Source organism: Halichoerus grypus, chromosome 2 (assembly GCF_964656455.1).
Source record: "Halichoerus grypus chromosome 2, mHalGry1.hap1.1, whole genome shotgun sequence".
Taxonomy (NCBI): domain Eukaryota; kingdom Metazoa; phylum Chordata; class Mammalia; order Carnivora; family Phocidae; genus Halichoerus; species Halichoerus grypus.
In genome coordinates, this window is record NC_135713.1 from 109,201,197 (window position 1) to 109,223,971 (window position 22,775).

General features: G+C 38.6%; 1 protein-coding gene across 1 annotated transcript in view; it reads right to left on the bottom strand.

The window, feature by feature from the left end:
* Positions 1-22,775, bottom strand: part of RAB3C (RAB3C, member RAS oncogene family) — a 343,707-nt gene that overhangs the window by 288,893 nt on the left and 32,039 nt on the right. Inside the window, exons 2-3 of the mRNA XM_078067302.1 lie at positions 16,082-16,298; positions 10,887-10,966 (exon numbers count right to left, since the gene is read on the bottom strand). The gene's annotated coding sequence lies outside the window, so the exon portion shown is untranslated. The remainder of the gene's footprint in view (positions 1-10,886; positions 10,967-16,081; positions 16,299-22,775) is intronic.

Here is a 22,775-nt window from a genome sequence, read left to right on the forward strand (position 1 = left end):
CAAATTATGAGAAAAATAGAAGAGTACTAAATAATAATCCCCACATTTCTTACAAAGTACTTACTTAGCTACAGGTTTCAGACTGGTATCCTAAGGAAAAGATATGTGACCTACATCTTTATTAAGCCCAGTGTACTTCGAAAGAGACAGCATTATCTACTTAGAAAAATCATTACTCTTGTAAAGCTATTACACATTTTGAAAATAATTTATAATCAAGATATATGTTAGGTGAGTCATTACCCATCTTTGATCCTTGATTTGATGAGGAGTTTAGATTCTACCCCTAGGCTTCTAACCTATCAAAAGAGAATCAATTCAACATACTGACTCTGAGAACAGAGAGTAGCCCCTCAGCATCACCTCTTAGAAGACTTGAAATAGTGTGGGATAGTGTGTGGGCAAGATGGAAGAGCATGCTCTTCACCCCCAGCCAGACTACCTGTGACTAGCAGCATGCCTTCAGGAGCTGGGTGCCTAGGGTTACCTGTTCATAACTCTAAGCTAAGCTTACATCTCACAGCCAAGTCCAGCTAAGAAGAATGAGGTTCATGACAAACATCTATGTCCTGAACTTCCATAGCATTTAAAAACTGACGGACTAGTACACAAAGGGATCTTATTTATTATTATTATTAATCTAGCTCAATTTGCCCATTTTATAGTTAAGAAATTAGGTCCCAGAAAGGTGAAATGACCTACCTAAAGCCCTAAAGGTCATGCAGTGCTATTGAAGGGCTCTGACTAATATTGGAAAAAAGACTATTCTAAAGTATGTTACAATTTACTAATATAGTCAATTTTTATGTGTATCAATAATTTCCACTGAGTTATTTCTAGGTTTACATATTATAATTTAAAATGGAGAGTCAAAAATGGATAACACACCGTCCTCATCCTCAAGGAGGCTCCAAACTAGTTCAGGAGACCAAATATATAAACAGGTAACAGATAACCAGACATCATGTCAGAGATAACACAAAACAGTGCCTGATTAGCTGCCTGCCCACTCTTACCATTAGTAACTGCTTTAAAGACTTACAGGAGAGAGTAATCAGTTCACAGATCTTTTATGGAGAAGTAAATTATGCCTCTGGATAAAAAGATTTTCTAAATGTAAATGTAGAATGAGAGATATAGACTGGGAGACCTTCAAAGGAACTTAAAGATTACTGAGTTCTTCTTTCTGAATTGGCAGATAAAGAAATCAAGGATCAAAGATGGGTAATGACTCACCTAACATCACCCTCATCAATGACAGAGCCAGGACTAATATACAATTCACATGACATCAAGACCAGAGTTCTTTGTAAATATAAATATTTCAACAATCATTACTTCAGACTTGAACGCTTATTTGTTGTCTCATAACTTGACCAAACTTTTGCTCAAACATCATATTACCAACATTAACTCAGAAGTCAAAAACCTCCTCCAGAAAGAAGATCTGATAGTTCTCTCCTCTATGCTGGTTGAGAAACAGAGTATAAAATCTAAGGAGAGTTGAAGTATAATACAATCTTCTTCAAACAGGGGCTTGTACAACATTTTGAATTTTAGTATTTTTAAAACGTGACCTAATAATTAAGCTTCAGAACCAAAGTTTTACTATTTTTCTAGCTAAAATTAAATTTGACCTAAGTCCCCACATATTAAGATGGTTACAAGTTTAGTATCAAATGATTTGACAAGAATGGGGGTAAGGGTTTTTCTTTCCTTATTCCTTAGATTGCACAAGAACCCTGGAGGATAGACAGCACAGTAAAATGGTACATGCCAGACGTCTTTGACAGTCACTGATGTGTCTCTTTTTCAGGTTAACATGGCCCCGTGCAGGCAAGTCGCATCATTCTCCTCATGCCAACCTAAGCCACAGAGATCCTGGTCAAAGTCCCAAGGTCATAAGCACGTAGTGTATCAGTTTGCTTTGCCGTGTAACAACAACCTCTAAACTTAGGGATTTAAACAACAATCATTCTCAATTCATGATTCTGTGGGTTGACAACTGGGACTGGGCTTTGTTGAACAGCTCTTTCTGTCTCAGTTGGATTCATGCATATTTCTGCAGCCAGCTACCAATCAGTAAAAGCCTTTGTTTCTTGGCATTATTTGAGTGTTGGATGAGGAATGCGGGAAAGACTAGGCCATGTGTCTTTTATCATCTAGTAGGCTATCTTGAATCTGTATGCATGGCAGCTTTTCAGGGTTCCAAGAGAAAGAGCAGAAACATACAATGTCTCTTGAGGCCTAGATTCAGAACCAGCCTAGCTTCCCTTCTGCTGCTTTATACTGGCCAGAAGTACCAATTTAGCTCAGATTCAAGAAATGGAGACATAAACTCCACTTCATGATGAGAGGAGCTCCAAAGTCACATTTCAAAACTACTCAGATACACGAAGACATGGAGCGTGTGGCCATCGCTACAACCTACAACACAGAGGCAAGCACTGCACCGGGCTCTACCACTTCAAAGGCTCTGCATTCCAATAAGCCCCGCCATCTGCTGCTCTTGACACAGAACTCCCACTACCTTCCCATCTTAAGGGATCTACCAACCTCATAGGACCTCTCTTCAACCCTCAAACACAGTACCCCTGCTGATTAATTTTCTCTTTAAGAAATCCAGTTTAATTATTTACACAGATCTAGGCCTTTAGTATCAAAGATGTGTCTAGAAAATTCCTCCTGTGCAACCAAAACAGATTACTTCTTCTCTGTTAGCTATCCCCAGAGGGTAAGGAAGTTAGGAATTCCTGAGCAGGAGAACTCACAGACCTTGTCACTCCTAGTGCAAGAAAAGAACACCTTTCATTCTTCTATGATCACATTATGGACAAAAAGGGGATTCAGTCATTTCTCAATAGCTATACTGTCACATTTAATTCTCAGTTAGTCTCCCTGACACAAAATTTATAGGAAACTTGAGCTGGAAAGATTATCAAACATCTTCAAAACAAATATTTGTGAGCAATATTTTGGCCATGAAGGTGTTACCATGTCAAATAAGTCTTTTTCTTCTATCTGATCCTTAAGCTCTTTCATAGTCTGAGTATGTGTTCCTGAAAGGAGGAATATTATATCATTATTAAGCACATATTTAACTCTGATTGAAACAATTATAGTTGAAGTATAATTTTCTTTATATTGCTGTGACTTTTTGAAAGGTACATTTCCTTGATTTTATTTGCTAATAACCCTGATGTAAACAATAGTTTTCCTGCATAGTAACAAAGATCTCTTCCAGGAGAAGCATGTTAAACTATTAAAAATCACATTAAACACAGATTGCATACTAGCATAAATTAGTAGCTTGTCTTCAAGAAGGCCAGAGTGCACTATAGGAAGCAGCAGGAAGGTGAGGGAGCCATACTTACCTAAGACTTAATTTATGCTAGAGGCTCTGCTAGACATTTCACATGGCTTAACTTAATGTTTACACTAGTGAGATACAAATATGACTGTTGTCGGTATCAACAGGAAAAGATGGCACAAACTGAGTCATTTGTAGAAAATTTAATAAAGGAGTCATCTGCAGAACCGTGGGCAAAGTTAGTGGAAAGCACTAAGGGAAAATAGAGTACCCTGGGGCTAGAATCAATAGGGAACCAGAGAGAAGTTGGGTGGCCATGGCCCAGGAAGAGGGTATTCACTGGACTTAGGAGAAAATGCTTTTAAAGATGGAGCCTGCAGTAGAAGAAAATAACCAAGCCTTCTACCCTCTGCCTCCTGCTAGCTCCCCATTGGCTGAACCCAATCAAAAGCCAGAGCTATGGAGCCTATAAAAGCAGTCCATGTACTCAGCCTCTTAGGACATAGCAGGGTGGAGAAGGTGGAGTAGGGCAGAGAAGGAGGGCAAATAGGAGGTATCCACACATTATCCTGTTTTAAAGATGAACAAATTGAGAATCAAAGGAAATAATAACTTCTGCAGGTCACAAAGGCAAAACAGAATTTAAATTCGGATCTTTCTAGTTCTCTTTGCATTTTACATGCCAACTACCCTACTGAACTTGGTAGAGAGAAAAACTATTTATATTTTTCATCATAAGGAGCATTTTACAAAATTCCAATTCTATTTCCCTCTTTTAACTTGCATATTCTATCATCCCCAGGATGACACAGTAAGAGATGGTTACTTGCATCATCACATTTCAACTGGACCCTTGAGGAAACTCTATATACCATCTCTCTTTCATCTCCTTTGATTATGATTCCTAATGAGAACAATTCCACTACAGAGTGCTTTAATTACTCAAATCAACAAATATTTATTAATTGCTTAATATGCACCACAGTTGTTTTCAACACCACAGAGGACACAACAGGTGCATATGACATGGCCTGTACCTTTCAGTGTTCATAATCTTGTCGAGTTTTTTGTTTTGTTTGTTCATTTTTTTTTTAAAGATTTTATTTATTTCTTCGACAGAGAGAGAGAGAGAGAGAGGAGTAAAAGCAGGGAGAGCAGCAGAGGCAGAGGGAGAAGCAGGCTTCCCGCTGAGCAGGGAGCCCAATGTGGGGACTCGATCCCAGGACCCTGAGATCATGACCTGAGCTGAAGGCAGATGCTCAACTGACTGAGCCACCCAGGTGCCCCTGTTCATTTGTTTTTAAAGGCATTATAAAAGCCCCAGAAGACCAGGGGTTCTGTTTGACCTAGATGAATGTGTGGCATATAGTAGGTGTTTAACAAAATTTAATGAATTAGTGAATAATAAAAAGAAATAAAATAGTGGAAATCAAATATAAGGAGGCTCATAAAGGTGTGTCATGAATAGTAAGGGGTTAGGAGGCTCGGGAAGGATGAAGATCAGGGAAGATTACAAAGACTGAAGAAGCTTTGTTGAAAATGGAGATGTTCAAGGGAACTTGGAAAGATGAACGGGTTTTAATACATAAGCATAGAAAAGACATTTTGGTATTTTACAGGGGGACTTTGGGCACTTGAAGGAGGAAATGGTTCAGGGGACTAGGTTTTTCCTACAGAAAGTCAGGGCAAACGGGATCAAAGAGAGAGTTTGCTTTGGAGGAACCCAGTAAGCCCCTTCTGGTGCCTTTATGGATCTCCCCTTCCTCCCACTATGGAGTACCTCCTTTTCTCAAAATGTCTGCTGTTTTAGGTTGGATAATATTCAGGAAAACCTGCCTGTCTAGCCTTCTTTCTTAGCATAAGACTTTATTTCGTGACTTCTAGCACTAAACTAAGAATTTGTTTATTTTAATATCTCAGCTTAGCTATCCCTGCCTCTGGGACGTTTTCCTTGAACCTTCTAGGCTCCAAGTATATTCCTCCCTGAGCTCCTATCATGTTCAGAGTTTTTGCCATCACAGCAGTTACTGGAATGTATAAAGGTGGCCTGTAGTGTGGTTTCCTTCTGCACAGTTAGCAGCAAGCGGCCTGGGACTGTCTCCCTTTTGCCATACAATGTGTGAATGACTGTGTCACCAATAAGCCATAGGGAGGATTTTAAGCTATTTTATGAATATGACTCTACTTATCTTTTAGGTGCTTTTATTGGTGAAAGGATTTTTGTAACCCTGAAAATGACATTCTAGATGTAGCTAGGAGTAGGACTAATGTGGTTTCAGACATAGGGCGTTCAACCTTGGACCTTGGTTTGCCCAGGACTGAGGGCTTCTTGGGGTGTGGGATTCTTAGTGCTGAATCTCCAAAAGTCCCAGACAAACTGGGGTGAATTGGCCCCATCCTACTGGGAAATGAAAAATACTACTATGCTTCCACTCTGCATTATGCTACACCTGTAAACCCAAGCTAAGGTTGTATTAGTGCTGAAAAATGTAATTTCTGACCTCGCTTTTTCATCCTTGGACTAATGGAACATTATGTCTCAGTAGAGGAGCACTCACCCTGTGAATAGTAGCCAGTCGAAGCTGAGAATTCTTAGCCTCTGTCAATTCATGCTGCTTTTAGCATACTACGATAATTGTTTCTCTCAAAGTCACCTGTTAGGCCTTATGATATAACTGACTATACGAACTTTGAAGCAGGGAGCTTGCCCTTCAGGTGTTTCATTAGAGATGGACTCTTAAGAAGTGTTTTCGTGGTGGTTGTTCTTAATTCCCAGAAGCTAATTGAGGGAGAATTACCTCCATCCCTCAGAGGAGATACTCGGTTGGAACATAACATTCATACCCAAGCACTTCAGCACTATTTGAACTGAACCCAAGGGAACTGAATTTCGGTTCAATTTACTCCATTATTTCTTTACTGGGTTCCTTGGTTTTCCTGTAGAAAAAAAAAGGGCTGGTAGATGATAGAACAAAGACAAAAATCATACAAGATTTTGAAGAACTGATTTTCTTATTCAGGAAATGAGTTGGATGGAATATATAATGTCAGAAGGACTCTCCAGTCTAACACTCAAAGCCAGGAGAATGGCAGCTACCGAAGTCTTTCATTAGTTTAGAATCCACGAAATGATTATTAAGCTTAACTCAGGCAGCTCAAATGATTTTCTGGAACAGCAGGGATACTGATACACACACAAAAATTCCCCCTATGAGTTTTATGTTTTATATGCTTGTGAGTGATTGCAGCTTAAACTCCTAGCCTATGTGTTGTCTCATTCGTATGGATCACAGGCACAAATCAGACAAAAGCAATCCTAAGTCATTCTTTTGAGGCAGAAGTCTCCTAGTACATGCACTAGCTGGCTTTTCAGGAGTTTACTAAGCTTTTTACATGGGCTATTTTATCATTTTCTCCTCACATAAAACCTTCCAAGTAGATACATTAGGATGATCTTTGTAGATGAAAAAAATCAATCAAGTCATGAGAAGTTTAAGAAGCCTGCTTTTTTCGAAAGCAAAAACGTAAGGGTTAAAATTCAGGTGTATGACCCTAGAGTTAATGCTTATCCACCATGCCACAAGTCTGACACGTGAGTGAATAAGTAGCCCCAGAAATGGTCTGCAGGATAGTTATTGAAATTCTTGGGTAATTCCCTATAACATCAAAGAGGTAACTTCAGAATTTGGTTTTGTAACTATAAAATTTCTGAGTTCCTTAATTTTTTCTTTAAAAATTACTCCCAGAGTAGTACACAAATTGCCAGTTGTCCTCATTAGGTGCATACTGAGAAACCAAATACTGGGGCACCTGGGTGGCTTGGTTGGTTGAGCGTCTGACTCTTGGTTTTGGGTCACGTTGTGATCTCAGAGTCATGAGATCGAGCCACATGTCGGTCTCTGTACTCAGCACGGAGTCTGCTTCAGATTCTCTCTCCCTCTCCCTCTGCCTCTCCTGCTTATGCTCTCTCTCTCTCTCAATTAAATAAATAAATCTAAAAAAAAAGAGAGAGAAATCAAATCCTGTAGAGTTTTCCTATCCAAACATCTCCCATCCTAACTTTTACAGCATAAATTTTGAATTAAGAAAAATATCAATGGGAAAGATAATGAAAATAGACTATAACATGGGATATGAATTTTAAAGGATGAAACTATTTTATTTTCAAAGTTACTATTTTCTGAGATTCATTAGGTTCACAGTTTTCTTTCACTCTTGAATGACTCTATAGTTTTTGTTGATGTTGTTGTTGTTTTGCTTTTTATTAAGTTTTTTATATTAATTCCAGTATTATTAACAAACAGTGTTATATTAGTTTCAGGTATACTAAGATGACAGGTTTCCATAGAACACATAGGTTTCTTTTTTATATTATGTTTCTTATGTCCAAATAAAATACTTACCTTTTAATAATTCTGCAACATTGATTCAATTCCTTTCAAAGTGAAATGTGTGGTACCATAAAATTTTTGAAGAAAAAGTAAAGTAATAATTCCTTACATCTTTGTAACAACTGTGATACAATCATTATTGTTATAATCTCACATTATAGATGAGGAAACAAAACCAAAGGTAAAATGAATTGCCTAGAGCACCTATCAAACAAATGGAAGACCCTAAACTGGAAGCCAGTTTTGTGAAAGAAGCAATGATTTATGTTGGGCCTAATAGCCATCCCAGGAAATACAGGGTCATTCCCTGGGTCATTACTCTGGCACTTGAGTTTCTATGGGAACCAAGCAGTTAGAACCTCACAGAAATAAATGTTACCATTAAAAAGGAGTAAGTTCTGGAGCACCTGGATGGTTCAGTCAGTTAAGCGTCCAACTCTTGATTTCGTCTCAGATCATAATCTCAGGGTTGTGAGATGGAGCCCAGTGTCAGGCTTCATCAGGCTCTGCGCTGATTGTGGAACTTAGGATTCTCTCTCTCCCTCTTCCCCTGGCCCTCCCCCAGCTGGCTCTTGCGTGAGCACTCTCTCTTGCTCTCTCAAATAAATAAATATAAAAAGGAGTCATTCTTTTTTTTTTTTTTTTTAAGATTTTATTCATTTGAGAGAGAGAGAGACAGAGAGAGCATAAGCATGGGGCTCGAGCCCAGGACCTAGAGATCATGACCTGAGCCAAAGGCAGACACTTAATCAACTGAGCCACCCAGGTGCCCCAAGGAGTCACTCTTAACTGTGAGCATTCACCAAGGCCCTGAGGCTCTTTCCCTAACAGTATCAGTCTTCTATATTCAATCCTAAATCTGCATAGTGTTTTCACTAATGCTGGAACTATTCTGAATTGTCTGAATTCATCTGGATGAAAAAATATATATGTTGCTCATCAGGGATTTTTAAGCAGGATGACTTACCATGTGGCAAGATGGCCCTGCCCACCTGAAATAAAACTCTGATTATCATTAATAAAAGGAGAAGGATACGGACTTTTCATGAGGTTATTTGCCATTGACAAGTCACTTCCATATTGATAAAGTTGCTAATTCTCAAGACAATATTTTAGGTAGAAGGATATGCTATTTTTAATTATATTGTGTACTTCTATGGTTGAGGGTGGTCTGAGGAAAACATAGGTGAATTCTTCCTATGATTTATAAATTTATATAGAAGAAATTTCAAGGGTCTTTCAATGTTGTTACATTAACTACAGACTTACAATGTTTCTCATTAATTCCCTTATAACTGATGATTAAAGTCTGGTGATAAAATTTAGTATTTATAGAAACTTAAAGGTTACAAAATAATAACCCCATATTTTAATTTTACTTTATGGCACCAAGAGAGTCTGAGACTAAAACAGAAAAGTAATCACTAGGATTCACATTTTTTTATTACCCTGTTTTTATAAAGAACTATATACCTCCTGGCAAAAAGTTAGTTCCTGGAAAAATCATGAAACTTGCTGTGGATGGTCAGAGGCCCAATTTTATACACAGACAAACCAATACACAGAAACAAAGATAAATCTAAAGTCACGGACCATCAAGATTTACTAGGTTGCTATTTACTAAGAGGCAGCAGATATTGAAAGCTAATTCTACAGCACCCAAAGATCTGAATGCAAGTTCAGCTACTCCATTTTCAGAGTAAGAAATGATAATGAGCCTCTTGGCTTCTGTGAGCCTTTATTTTCCTGTCTGTAATATAGGATCAGCCACAGCCCTAGGGCTGTTTTTGATGTTATGTTCCTGTAAAGAGCTATACTGATGGGACTGCATGAGGACCCTCTAAGAGTAAGCAAAATAGTCCAGGTTTACAGGGAGAAATATGTCATCTACACTGAATGATTACAGCATGACAAAGTCAATGGCACAACTGTCCACGTAAGCATTGACTCCAGCAAGGGTGTTATCACTAGACTAGAACTGGACAAAGACCGAAAAAAGATCCTTGAATGTAAAGCTAAATCTCACCAAGGAGGAAAAAAAGGGGGGGGGGGTAAATACAAGGAAGAAACAATTGAGAAGATGCAGCAATAATCTTACATATGACCTTCAAAAAAAAAAAAAACTGTTAAAATGAAAAAGAACATTATAATGTTGGACAAGTTATTGAACCAAGGCTCAATGTCCTTGTTCATAAAACAGGAAGAATGTTAATAGCTACCTTGTAGGACTTTTTCTTCAGGATTAAATGAAAGGATATATGCCTGTGAAAATGCTTTTCAAACTATAAAGCACATGCTAGCCAGACCACATTGGTAGAGAAAAGGGGCCCATCTACAACTGAAAGATACTTTGATATCTTTGATCCCAACTGTTTCACATTCACATATGAATTGTGGAGAAAAATAATCCTACAGAAGGTTATTATGTAAGTCATGTTTTTAACCTGATTAGAAAACCAGTGTCTGCTATTTTGAAGGCTCTCCTCCTTTCCCGCATTGGGTATGTGAGGGTTGCTCCAGGTTATATCCTGGTGTCTTTCCTACCCTCTCTACTATCCTAGGCCATCTCATACACACACACAACTTCAGTCTCCATTGATCTAACAATGTCTCCTACATCCTATTTTGAGCGCAGATCTTTTCCTGCCCTTTAGACTGGTACAGTCAACTGCCTACTGGGTATCTCCATCTTTACGTCCAAAGATACCTCAAACATAGCTGTACAAAACAGCCCTTCCCTCTTCCACCCTTGCTCCTTCTTCTGTGTTCTCCATCTTTTTGAATGGTTCCACCATCCACCTAGTTGTTTGGGTCAGAAATTTTGGCTTGACATTGAGTTTTCAATCTCCATTATTCCCCAAATCCAATCGTCACCAAGTATTATGCTTTCTGCTATCCAGTTAAATCCTCTCCATTTCTATTGTTTTCTACCCAGACTATGTCACCATCATCAGTCTTTTGAATTATTGTTTCTAGTTCCCAACCTCCATTTTCTCCCAATCCATTCTCCATATTGTGTCCTGAATGATCATCCTGAAATCCAAAGTTAATCAAGTATTCCCTATGCTTAAAATCCTCTGATGGCTTCCCCATGCCCAGCAACTTAACATGGCTCACAAGGCCTTCATGATCTAGCTTCTGCTTTTTCTCAAAGCCTTCCTGTCTTACCTTCATACTATACATACCAGCTTTATTAGGTCTCTTCCATTATGCCATATTTCCTTTTGCCTCTATATCTTCTGCTTGAAACACTGTCTCATTCTTCCTGCAAAACATAAACACATACATATATACATACCTACTCTACTCTCTTAATTCATAATTTTTTAACTCTTAAATTAAACTTTCCATCATCTAGCACACTTTCCTTATCAATCCCATTCTGAAGTCTAGGCTAGGTATTTCCCAGTATATTCCTGGTACTTCTACCATTATAAAATTATATTGTAATCACCAGATTACTCCCATGTCATCTCCATGAAACCACACAACTGGTAAGGACCAGATAGATCTGTGTCTATCTTTTATATCCCTCTCTCCTTGGGTAGTAGTCAGGGTTCAACCAGAATCACAGAAGCACCGGAGATATATATCAAGATTTTTTGCAAGGAATTGGCCTGTGTGGTTGTGGGGGCTGGCTAGACAAATATGAAATCTGTAGGGCTGGCATCAACAAGGGCAGGCAGGAATTTGTGGACATGAGCTGAAGCTGTTGTCCATGGGCCAAATTCCCCCTTCAGAGAAGCCTAGCTCTGCTCTTAAGGCCTTTCAACCGGCTGACTAAGACAACCCCTAGAGATTATCTAGGATAATCTCCTTTACTTACAGTCAATTATGGACTTTAATCACATCTTCAAAATACCTTTGTGGCAACACCTGGATTAGTGCTTGAATGAACATCTGGGGACTACAACCTAGCCAAGTTGACAAATAAAACTAACGACCACACCTCAGCACCTGCTATATGATGGGCCCTCAATAAATATTTGTGAAATAAATGGGTGCATGAACTATTTTGTTCAGTAAGGGCACCCCCGGGGTACATGTGAAGTACCCCACTTTGTACTATATACTTAGGCACTATCATATTATTTACATTTCATACTTATTAAAATCTGTGAGGCTTATGGGGGGTACATTTGAAAGGAAAAAGTCATATCCTTTGCACTACTTATGGTCCCTCAGGTTTCTTCAGAGAGAACCAATTTCTATCATTAAATGTAACAGGCTTGGAGCTTCCTGAGGACAGGACCGTGTGTGTTATTTGTGTTATTGTCCTGGTGCTCTCTCAGCCCTACCACACTGTACGTGTGCAGTAACTGCTCAGTGAAGATTTGTTAAAAAGGACAAAATTAACCTACTAAGACTTTTTTTAAGAAGACAGATTTTGAAGTGGTACTGGCTACTGTGGGTCCTGTATTTTTTTAAAATAAAGATATAATTTAGAAATGGTAAAATTCACCCTTCTTAGTGTATACTTCTGAGAGTTCTGAAAATTGTATATAGGAGTTCATTACCCAAAAACTCTCCCATGCACCTTACAGTCAACCCTCCCCCACCTCCAATCCTGGCAACCAGTGTGATCTGTTTCAAGTATAGACGTTTCCAGAATGTGAATCATACAGCATGTCATATAAATTGAAAAGATTGCAGAATCTTTTGTGTATGGCATAATGCACTTGAGATTCATCCATGTTACCATATTTCAGGGTCAATAATTTGTTCCTTTTTCTTGCTGAGTAGTATTCCATCACATGGATGTATCGTGGTTTGCTTATCCACTATGGGCCTTGCTGTTAATTACTCAAGATCTGTCCCTCTTCATTCTTCCTCAGTCCTTTTCTCTATCCCTGCCCCCAAAGAGGTGAAGCGCTGTTCTATTTGGTCAGGTTGAAGAACGCTTATTTGATCCAATTTTGGGGTTGGAACCTTGTGAGTTGCGTTAAGCTTATACTAAGTCATTTTTCTTTTCTCTCAAAACATGTTGTGTGGCTAAAAGAGAAGGTTTTGTTTGTACCCACCTCTGTCGCATACTAACTGTGCGATCTTGATCAAGTTACCTAATCTCTCTGTGCCTATGTTTCCTTATAGGGGCAATGCAGAGGGTAACAGTCCTTACCGCCTTAGGTTATGACCATCAAACAAGTTAATAATTACAAATGGTATACAGCAGTGCCTGGCATATTGTAAACTCTTAGTAAGTGTTGGCTGTTATTATTTAGAGCCATTTTGACCCATGTAAGGGGCTTTACTGTGAATAAAGATGTAGCATGTATAAAACTTAAAGAAAAGTCTGCTCTTGCCCCATTGTCTTGGGAAGGTGGTTTGGGCAGAAGGACGGGAGCTGGAAGCTCTGTGTGGCCGTAAGTTATGAGGTCACCCTGTAGGTGGTAGTGTGGAGTTGTGTATTTCTTTACCCTTTGCCAGTGGAAAGCTGCCTAATATGTCCTTGCTCACTCTTCCCATTGTCCCTGCTCTGACATAATTGGATTGACCTAGCTGGTGGAAGAGCTGTGTCTGGGTGAATTACAAATTTGGCATTTGTCTGATTTACACAGTTCCCTTAGCATATTGCTGCCTCAGTCCTTGTGTGGGGTCCCAGGTCATGTCACTCCTGTGGATGGCTTGCCACCACCCTCAACATTATTCTGTACACATTTTTAATCTTTGCTGGGTTGTCTCTGGAAAAGAGCAAAAGTAGAACTACAGGCAAAAAATAATTTTATTTTCCCTTGAGTTTGACCACTTTGAACTTGAAACATTGATAAAATGAGTTCCTCCAACCGATACTGTAGTTCCCATGCCTCACTGAAAGTGTTGTAACTTTCACTCACTGTATCCACTTTGCTGGAAGATAATTCTTTTGTTCATTTTATTCTGTAAGCCCAGTATTTACTTCACTTACACGATCTTCCACTGAGATTTTACAGGCCCATTTTTTTTTTCAGATGGGACTCTATATTCCTTGAGCTTCTATTTTTACAAGCAGTCTAAGCTCTTGGAAATCCTGAATAATTATAAAATGGCATCAAAATAAATTATCTCTGAGTCATAAGCTTCTGATATAAAAAGAAACCTTTTCAATGTTTGCCTTTTTTAAATGATAAAGCATTTCTGTACAAGTTACATGAGTATAGCTTAGATTTTAAAAATTCAGATAAACAAAAAAGGAAAATTTAAATTATCTAAAGTACTACCACATAGAGATAACCTCTTGTTTTATTGGGTTTTCCCGGAATTATCAATCGATCTGATCTATGTATAAAACAGGAGCCTCATGCTTTAACTTTGTATGCAAATAATGCATTTCCACATTATTTTATTTAATGTACACTATTATTTTAATGGCTTCATGATTTTATGCTAATTTGTCATATCTTTATCACTAAATAATATTTATACATGTATATACACATATGTGTGTATGCCTGTCTACTGACCTTCTCTCCATTTGTCTCTCTGTATATTCCAATGTTATTCTCATGACACATAGTTTTTGTAACTTTATAGCACTTTTTCATATTTAATTGGACAAGTTCTGCCTCATTGCTCAGTTTCAAAATTTTGAACTAAGGGATTGTTGCTATGTAATGACAACTTTCTAATCTTAGAAGACTGTTGTAATTTTAAATATTTCCCCCACTCTATTATGCATATTTCACAAGTTCACAAACACACACACACACACACCTTAAAAGCAGAACAATTATGGGAAAATGGTGACGTAACATCCTTCCCTTTCGTGGGCTTCTCATTCTGGGGGTTCCTGGAGAGGCCCAGTGCTCTCAAGATCTCTCTATCAATTCCCCATCAAATCTCCCTTTGAGTTAATGGTCCAGTTAGAAAGGAAAAACAATCCCATGTCAGATTTCCCTCTTGTGGATATTTGCATTCTAGTATGATTCCCCTTCATTGGCCCCCCCAAAATAAAATCTTGATTCTGGAATTTCAGTTTTCTAGACACGATCCACCAAGCAAGAAATTTTTCATCCCTATGGGCAACCATATATTTTACAAACTACGGACCTGGTTCTGACCCTGAAAATCCAGACAAATATATCATGCTCCGTGTCAGTATTTTAAAGTTTAAAATACTTCTCTAGCATTAAATTTAATACTAAGTGCTAACTATTATGTATAATGGAGCCTTTCCCATTTATAGAAGTTAGAGTTTCCCCAGTAATGGGGAATAAGTGAGAAACTGGAACAGGGGAATGATATGATAAAAGAGTGTTTGAGGCATTGAGAGGACATTAGTATGCAGGATGACCTGCCAGAGAAAGGAGCTGGAGAAAAAGGAATCATCTGGGTCAAGGGCTAGTAACCCTGGAGGCAAATTAGAATCAGCGGTAGAGTGTTTATAGCTACCTTTGCCTTGCATGCAGGAGCAATTAAATCCCAACATCTTGGGTTGGGGATGGGGTGTTGGTTTACCCTCTGTTTGCTTTAATGCTCTGCAGATAATTTAAAATATGATTTATTTCTTACTGTGTTAAATATGTATAACACAAAATTATGATTCTAAACTTTTAACTACGATTTCCAGTGATTTTTTTTTTTTAAGATTTTATTTATTTGACAGAGAGAGACACAGTGAGAGAGGGAACACAAGCAGGGGGAGTGGGAGAGGGAGAAGCAGGCTCCTGGCTGAGCAGGGAGCCCGATGTGGGGCTGGATCCCAGGACCCTGGGATCATGACCTGAGCCGAAGGCAGACGCTTAACGACTGAGCCACCCAGGTGCCCCTGATTTCCAGTGATTTTAATCTTGGCTCTAAATGCATTCTAGTTAAGGGGATGGGGAGAGGTATATGTATGAGGCAGGTAGAAAGCTTTTAAGACAATGCAGCTTATCCTTATATGTAAATCAATCTATGACATCTGTGATTTTCAGCTAATCACTTGATAAATTCATGGTGACGCTCACTAACTAATAACAAATTTGAGTTATCAAGACTAAAGAAGTAGTGAATTAGAGTAATCACTTATGTAGTCAAAAGCAAATTTTTTACATAAATTATTGTCCACCTCAGGGCTTCTTTTGATTTATAAGTGCATCCCAGATTTAGTAATGAGGCCTTTTCATGCGGGGTAGCCAATGTTTGAAACTCCCATTTTACTGATTTATAGCCCTGCTTTCTGGCACAAGCTACACATTTTAGAAATCACACTCGGGGGTGTGTGTGTGTCTGTGTGTACACGTGCACACACTTTCCCAGTATAGATCTCTAAATAATTCCTCAGATTATCAGCCCCAAATATAAATCATCACCTAAAATATCACCAAATGTTGCTACAATTACTAAACGCGCAGATACCTTGTCTCACAATCAACTAAATTAATCAAGCTACAGAGAATCAAACCCTGGAAACAACTCTTACCTCCACACAGGCTAAGTCTGCAAATGTAAAAGCTTTGCTTTTCTCTAGTTTTCTTCCACTGAGTTTCCCAGCAACCGCATCTACCACTCCACAGAAGCGGCGGCCAGCGTTAACCATGATAAATTTCATCCTCAGGTTTTTTTCAGGGGTCATTATGTGTTTCACAGGAGGAGAAAGAATTTTCCCTTTCCCCTACTAAGTTCTTGGCTGAGACCCCCTGTAATAAAGAACAGATGAAGGAGAGAAAAACAAAGAGAAGTTTATTAACATGCACACCTCATGTATACATGGGAGACATCCAGGAGAAAGGAATAACTCCATGAAATGGCCCAAGCCACCAACTTAAATACCAGTTCAGGTAAAGACAAAAGATAGGTATTGGGAGGTGCTGGGGTAACAATTCATAGGAGGGAAAGAGAAGGAAATGTTTGATAAACAGAGATTGCTCTGCGGATGCAGAGTCTCTCAGGTGAAAAGATCTCTGGTAATAGCTCTCTTGCTGGCATAGGCTCCTTTCTAATGCAAATTTCCATTATAAATACAGATTTCTCTTACAAAAGGGTACTCGCTACTCTGTTTTCAGAGCTTCTCCTGTGTGTGAAGTTTGTAAAAAAAAAAAAAAGAAAGAAAAAGGTGCTTATGCCAAGGAAGCATATTGGGGAGGGGGGGCTTATCATGTGGCTCTTCAAAGTGCAGCAGGAAGGGGAAGGGTTGTGATAATAGAAACGACTATGCCCCATGTCTGAATGTGGTAGAGAATAGCTCATTTCAACCCTTGACTTCTAGAATAAAAATAAAGAGACATTCTCAGAAAGCAAGTAATCAATGGCCCACTGTATCAAGGTGCAAGGAATCAATTTCAGGGAGCAATGTATCAAAGTTAATGTACAAGATCTTTTCTTTAAATTTGGAAGTTGATTCTATACAAATCAAGACCAAAATCCTGAAAACAATTGCTTCCCTTTGAACTTAGCATCAGATTTGAACTAGAAGGTTTAAGAAAAGAAGCTGATCCAAATACTTCCCAAATTTTTCCTTAGGGTAAGTGGAAGGATCATTTGGTGAAGATCAGAAACTTGGTATTTTGATATTTTGTTATGAACCTAACAAAATAATTTTAAAAAATCCATAACCTTCTTCTCTTGAAGAGCTCTGAAAAGATTATTCTTTCAAGCAACTTAGACAGTCAGGCAAATCCGAAACACAAAATGAACAATGTGTTAAATCATAGAATCAATATTTCTAATTAATGGCAAAGGAGCAGTTTTCTATCATAGTCTCCTTTCTTGGGATACAACTGTGTGCCATTTTAGGGAAGCTAAAATAAACTAATAATGGAATTTCTTAACATTAACATTTGTGTGCTATACCGTTCAGTCCCATTGTGATAAAACAAGGTGAAATGTTTCTGGGCTCACCGAAACTCTAGGCTATCTCTCAAAGGACAGATAACCTGAACTAAATACGTCAGCCCAAGCCCCTAGAGGGCAAGTGTGTTTGCCATGTTGTGTGGCTCTTAACAGCCTCACTAAGGAAATAGGTTAAGACTGGAATCCCTCTCAAGGACCATGGGACTCAGGTTCACTCCCACTCTAAGAGAGACTTGTAGAATTTGCTTAACACTGAACTTCCAGGAACTGACTTAAGCCCTTGTTGCAGAAAACTGTTAAGAGAACGTCAACCAGGTCAGTCATTAGCAAAGATGAATTTTGGATAAAAGGTCATGAAAAGAAAAGTGGAAAAATGCCCTAAATTTTTTTTGTAACAATGGGGATACATTGGGAGAACAGTGGGGAACTTGTAAGAAGACTGGATTTACCAAATGGTAATGGCAAGTCACCCAAGTAAATAGTAGTGAGGTCCGTAACCTCCTTATTGCTGGCCTGGAAGACTTCCGTTGAAGATGTTCCAGGTCACAGTTATGCCGGCACTGGCCTGTTTAGTATGTTCTTTGGCTCCCAACCACAGAGGGATCAAGCATATGCAAAAATGTCTCTTTCTCTTATTAGAGCCTGTGTGGGGAACAAGATAGACCATTAAGTCTGCTCTAAACTGCCGTAACTAGACCTCTGAGGACCCAGACAGCAGCAAGATAGAATGTGGAGGTTTCTCAACCCATTGCCCATCTGATTCAGAGAATCAAATGCTGGGCATTACTATTCATGGGTTAGAAGGAAGCATCTTCTGTGGAGCCTCTGCTGAATAAGAAAGTAGGATCATCTTTGCCAGTTTGTGAACCCCTTACAGAAGATGCTAAGCATGGAGAGTATGTTTTGAAGCACCATAATATTAAGAGAAAAGTTCTGGAAAGGAATAAAAAGGGAACAGATGAACCCAGAAACAACACAGTACTTTTTTACACAGTACTTTTTGGTTTTACACAGTACTTTTCAGAGGAGAAACCTACATAGGCTGTGGAACGGATTGCAGGTGTTTGATAGTCAGCTGTGGACATGACTGGCAGATCTGTGCTTTCAGAATGATTAATCATCCCACAGTTACCTCTCTGCTGGTGATGCTGCCCAGAGCTGTTTAACATTCTAGTTCCATTGTTGAGTTCTCAACTTGGAGGGCCTCTAGTGGCTGTCAGTCTCATTAGGAGGAAAAAAAAAAAAAGGAACTGCTATGTCATCTAAAGGGTTTTATGCCCAGAATCTAAAATGTGACAGTTCTAAGGCTGTCCTCTTTTTAATAGTTAGGGAGTTTTGCAGCAACTGAAAGGTAAGTGAGATCTGTAACAGAGAAACAATAATAGTGGTACTTACTGACTTTGTTATTCAGTTAGTACCATAAGTGGTTCCCTGCTGAAAATAAGAGAGGTGGTTAATGTACAGTGTTCCAGGAAATGTAATTCTACTTTCCTCTCATGTCCAACTTAAAATGCTGAGTAAGTGTAAAACAAAACAAAACAAAACAAAACAAAAAAAGCCTTTTAAATGCATTTGGTTACACAGTAGTCTTACCTTTCATCAACATACCCCCCCACACACACACATGCACATACTCAGAGAGCCCCTAAGAAAACAGAAGAGAGGGAGTAACACAGTCTTTGGGGGGAGCAGCAAAGTACATCCAAGTTTTCTCCTGTGTGGCTCTTATTGACTCCTATTTCCCTTCAGAATAGTAAGTAGGATTGGAAGTACACTCCACAGATGGATGCTCAAGTAAGAAAAGCTGATAAGAACTAGGTTGGTTTAGACTAATGAGAATCCTATAGAACTAAGTATAAGATGAAAGGAACCACGTCTATCCTGTTCTCCACTCTATCTCCTAGGCATCACACATAAAGAACATCCAAGGCATTTTTTCCCAATAGGAGAATTATAAAAATCAAGTGAGTTTCTCAGAGCTAGCTCTGTTCCTTGTGTGGAATGGTGCTTCTAGAAAGTTCCTTGTTAGCTAGCCCATGTGACTGGGGTAAGAGACTAGATAGGGCTCTGGGGAAGGGCAAGGAGGAATAATGTCAGCCAACAGTAAAAATGTGCATATTACCAATATTCCACAAATTATATCTTGTTGGGAATACTATGATAATCAAAAGGAGACTGAATAAGGTACACATCCAACAAGGGAGAGCCTCCTGACACACCGAAGGTGTAAGCTATAGGTATCAAGAGGCAGACAGGGGCCACTATATCCCTCAGTATTTATAAACTCAGGACAAATGCCTTTATAGTTAAATAGCCCTCTTCATATATCACCCTTTATATCTGACAATGATGTGGGACTAAGTCAGTAAAACCAAAATGTGTCAAAATGAGGCTGAAGCATCTCCAACAATGGTCATTAAAGATGGCTGACTGGGCATCTGTATTTATCTCTTCTCCCTCACAAATCCACATTAAATCAGTAGGGAGGAATAAAAAATGTATTTGCCTATAACAACAAAGAGAATGGGAGAGAGATTATCAGTAGAAAAGAAATTCCACTAAGATTCTGGAAGGCAGAAGGATAAAGATGATGTTTACTGTTCAGGCTAAGTGGGAGGAGGCCATAGCCCAGAACTCATGCTGTATGTACAGCTGCCGAAGAAGCAGACAGCCTGCTCAGTGGAGTCTTGGCAAGCCTTCACACTCAAGGCCAAATGGACGGAGTGAGAAAAGGGAAATTAATAGAAAGTCTTAACACAGAAGAGCTGACCTCCCTAGCCCATTAGACCTGACGGCGGGAAGACAGGCATTTATGCCTGAGGGTTTATCCCTGAAACATAAGGGTTCTTCCCTAAAGAAAAACTATCTGGGACAACCAGGGAAGCCAGTGTGAATATTGTCACACCAAAGCAAACCTCACTGAGTCCTCGAATTTAGGGGCCATCCAACACAATGATCAAATTCTTACCTACCCCCTCTAAAGCAATAGGAACAATTAACTGTACCACTCCAGTTTACAAATGCCCAAGTTAGACTTTATATGACCTTGTTCTGAAATACAAAATAGAGTTGACTCTTGAACCACACAGGGGTTGGGGCACTGATGCCCATAAGGTCAGAAATACATATATAACTTTTGACGCTCCCAAACTGTTGACAACAATCAAATAACACATTTTGCATGTTATGCATAATATATACTGTATTCTTACAATAAAATAATCTAGAGAAAAGAAAATGTTATTTAAAAAAATCACAAGGAAGAGAAGATACATTTACAGCACTGTGTTGCATTTATTGAAAAGTATTCATGTATAAATGGACCCATGTAGTTCAAACCACTATTGTTCCAGGGTCAACTGTAACCAACTGATGTTCAAGGCCTTTTAGGAAAGACTTCTCAACGAAAACAAAAGAAGAACATAAACACATTTTGAAGATCAAGTAGAAAAAAATTAATTCCGGGACTAAAATGTCAAATTAGTAACTTCAGAGAAATTTGAGATGATAGTGTAACTACAAACCATAAACAGGATGCTATGAAAAAGAAACTATGAGAGAACATGAAAGCGGCCGTGGAAATTAAAAACACGATTGACAAAATAGAAAAGTTATTCTCACTTCGAAATATGAAGTCAAGGAACTTTTCCAAATAGCCAGGAACTATCCTAAGCATTTTAATTAATGCAAGCCTATGATGTATGTAATGGTATAATGCCCTTTTCTATAGTTGAAGGATACAGAGATTAGGCAATTTGTCCAAGGTCAGTTAGCTAATGAATCGGGATTAAACCCATTCAGCCTAGCTCTAGAGTCTAATGAACTTAACTGCTATGCTATTTCCAAAAAGAATACCTAACATTTTAAAAGTACTTACTCTGTGTAATGGCTACTGTGCTAATGAATTAAGTCATTTAGTCCTCAAAACAACCTTATAAGTAGATACCACTATTATCCATCCTTTAGGTGAGGAAATGTAAGCAAGAAATTTTCAGAAATTCCTACGCAATCACACAGATAATAAGTTGGGGAGGTGAGATTTGAATCCATGCTGTCTTATTCTATAACTTACTACAGTATCTAAAATATAAGAAGCTAAAAATATGAAGATAAAGATAAAATATGACCTGCAACCAAGCAATTTAATCTCTGCCTTAGTTTCAGAAAGAAAGAACAGAGAAAATGGAGGTGAAGAAATCAGCAAATATATTTTAAAAGCTAAGTTTCCAAGCTGAAAGAAGACACAAGATTTCATATGGAAAAAGCTTACTAGAATACCATAAAACCTGATTTTGAAAAGAACAATACCTACACAACCATTGTGAAATGTTAGAGCAATAAGGAGAAAGAGAACATGTCAGAATTTCTACTGGTGGTGGAGTATGATGATGGAGCAAGGCAGGAAAAAAACAGACAAGATCTGACTGAGAATCAACATCTCATCTACCTACTGGATGCTAGAAGACTGTGGGGTCATGACTCAAAATTCTGAGAGGAATGGTGTTCAGTCTAGAATTCTGTTCTCAGCCAAATTATCAATGAAATTTGAAGGCAAAGAGAAGATAATTTAGATGTGCAAGAAATGTGACACTTTATCTCTCCTCTAGGCAGTTACTTGAGGGTGTGCTCCAACCTGGTAAAACAAGAGAGGAAACTAAAAGAAAAAAAGAAAAAAGAAAAAAGAGAGACATGGTCTCCAGAAAATAATGGCTTCAATCTAAGGAAATAATTAGAAAACCCCTACATGCAGAAGATGCCAAGATTAAATAGTCTATCTTCAAGTAAGGGAAGGAATGTTCCAGCTAAGGAGGAGGGAGAAACAGAGAGAGAGAGAGAGAGACAGGGAGAACGAGAGGGAGCAGATGAGGGACAGAGAGAGAGAGAGGAAGAGATTAAAAAGGAAAAATGGCAATTTCAGAAAAAGAAAAAGCAGGGCGCCTGGGTGGCTCAGTCAGTTAAGCATCTGACTCTTGGTTTCGGCCTAGGTTATGATCTCAGGGTAGTGAGACTGAGCCCCGCATCAGCCCTGCACTCAGTGCAGAGTCTGCTTTAGATTCCCTCCCTCCCTCTCCCTTTGCCCTTCCCCCCCTTGCACACTCTATAAATTAATAAATAAATAAAAACCTTAAAAAAAGCTATACAATGAAAGGAAGTATAAAAAAGGTTTTTTTCCTACAAAGAATAATATATGGGCATAGTATTCAACCTATATACAAAGTACATGTAATTATGTTACAAAATACAATGTAAAGGTTGAAAGTAAAGTACATTGGATATTATATGAAAACAATGGATCGTGGATCACTACATCAAAAACTAATGAT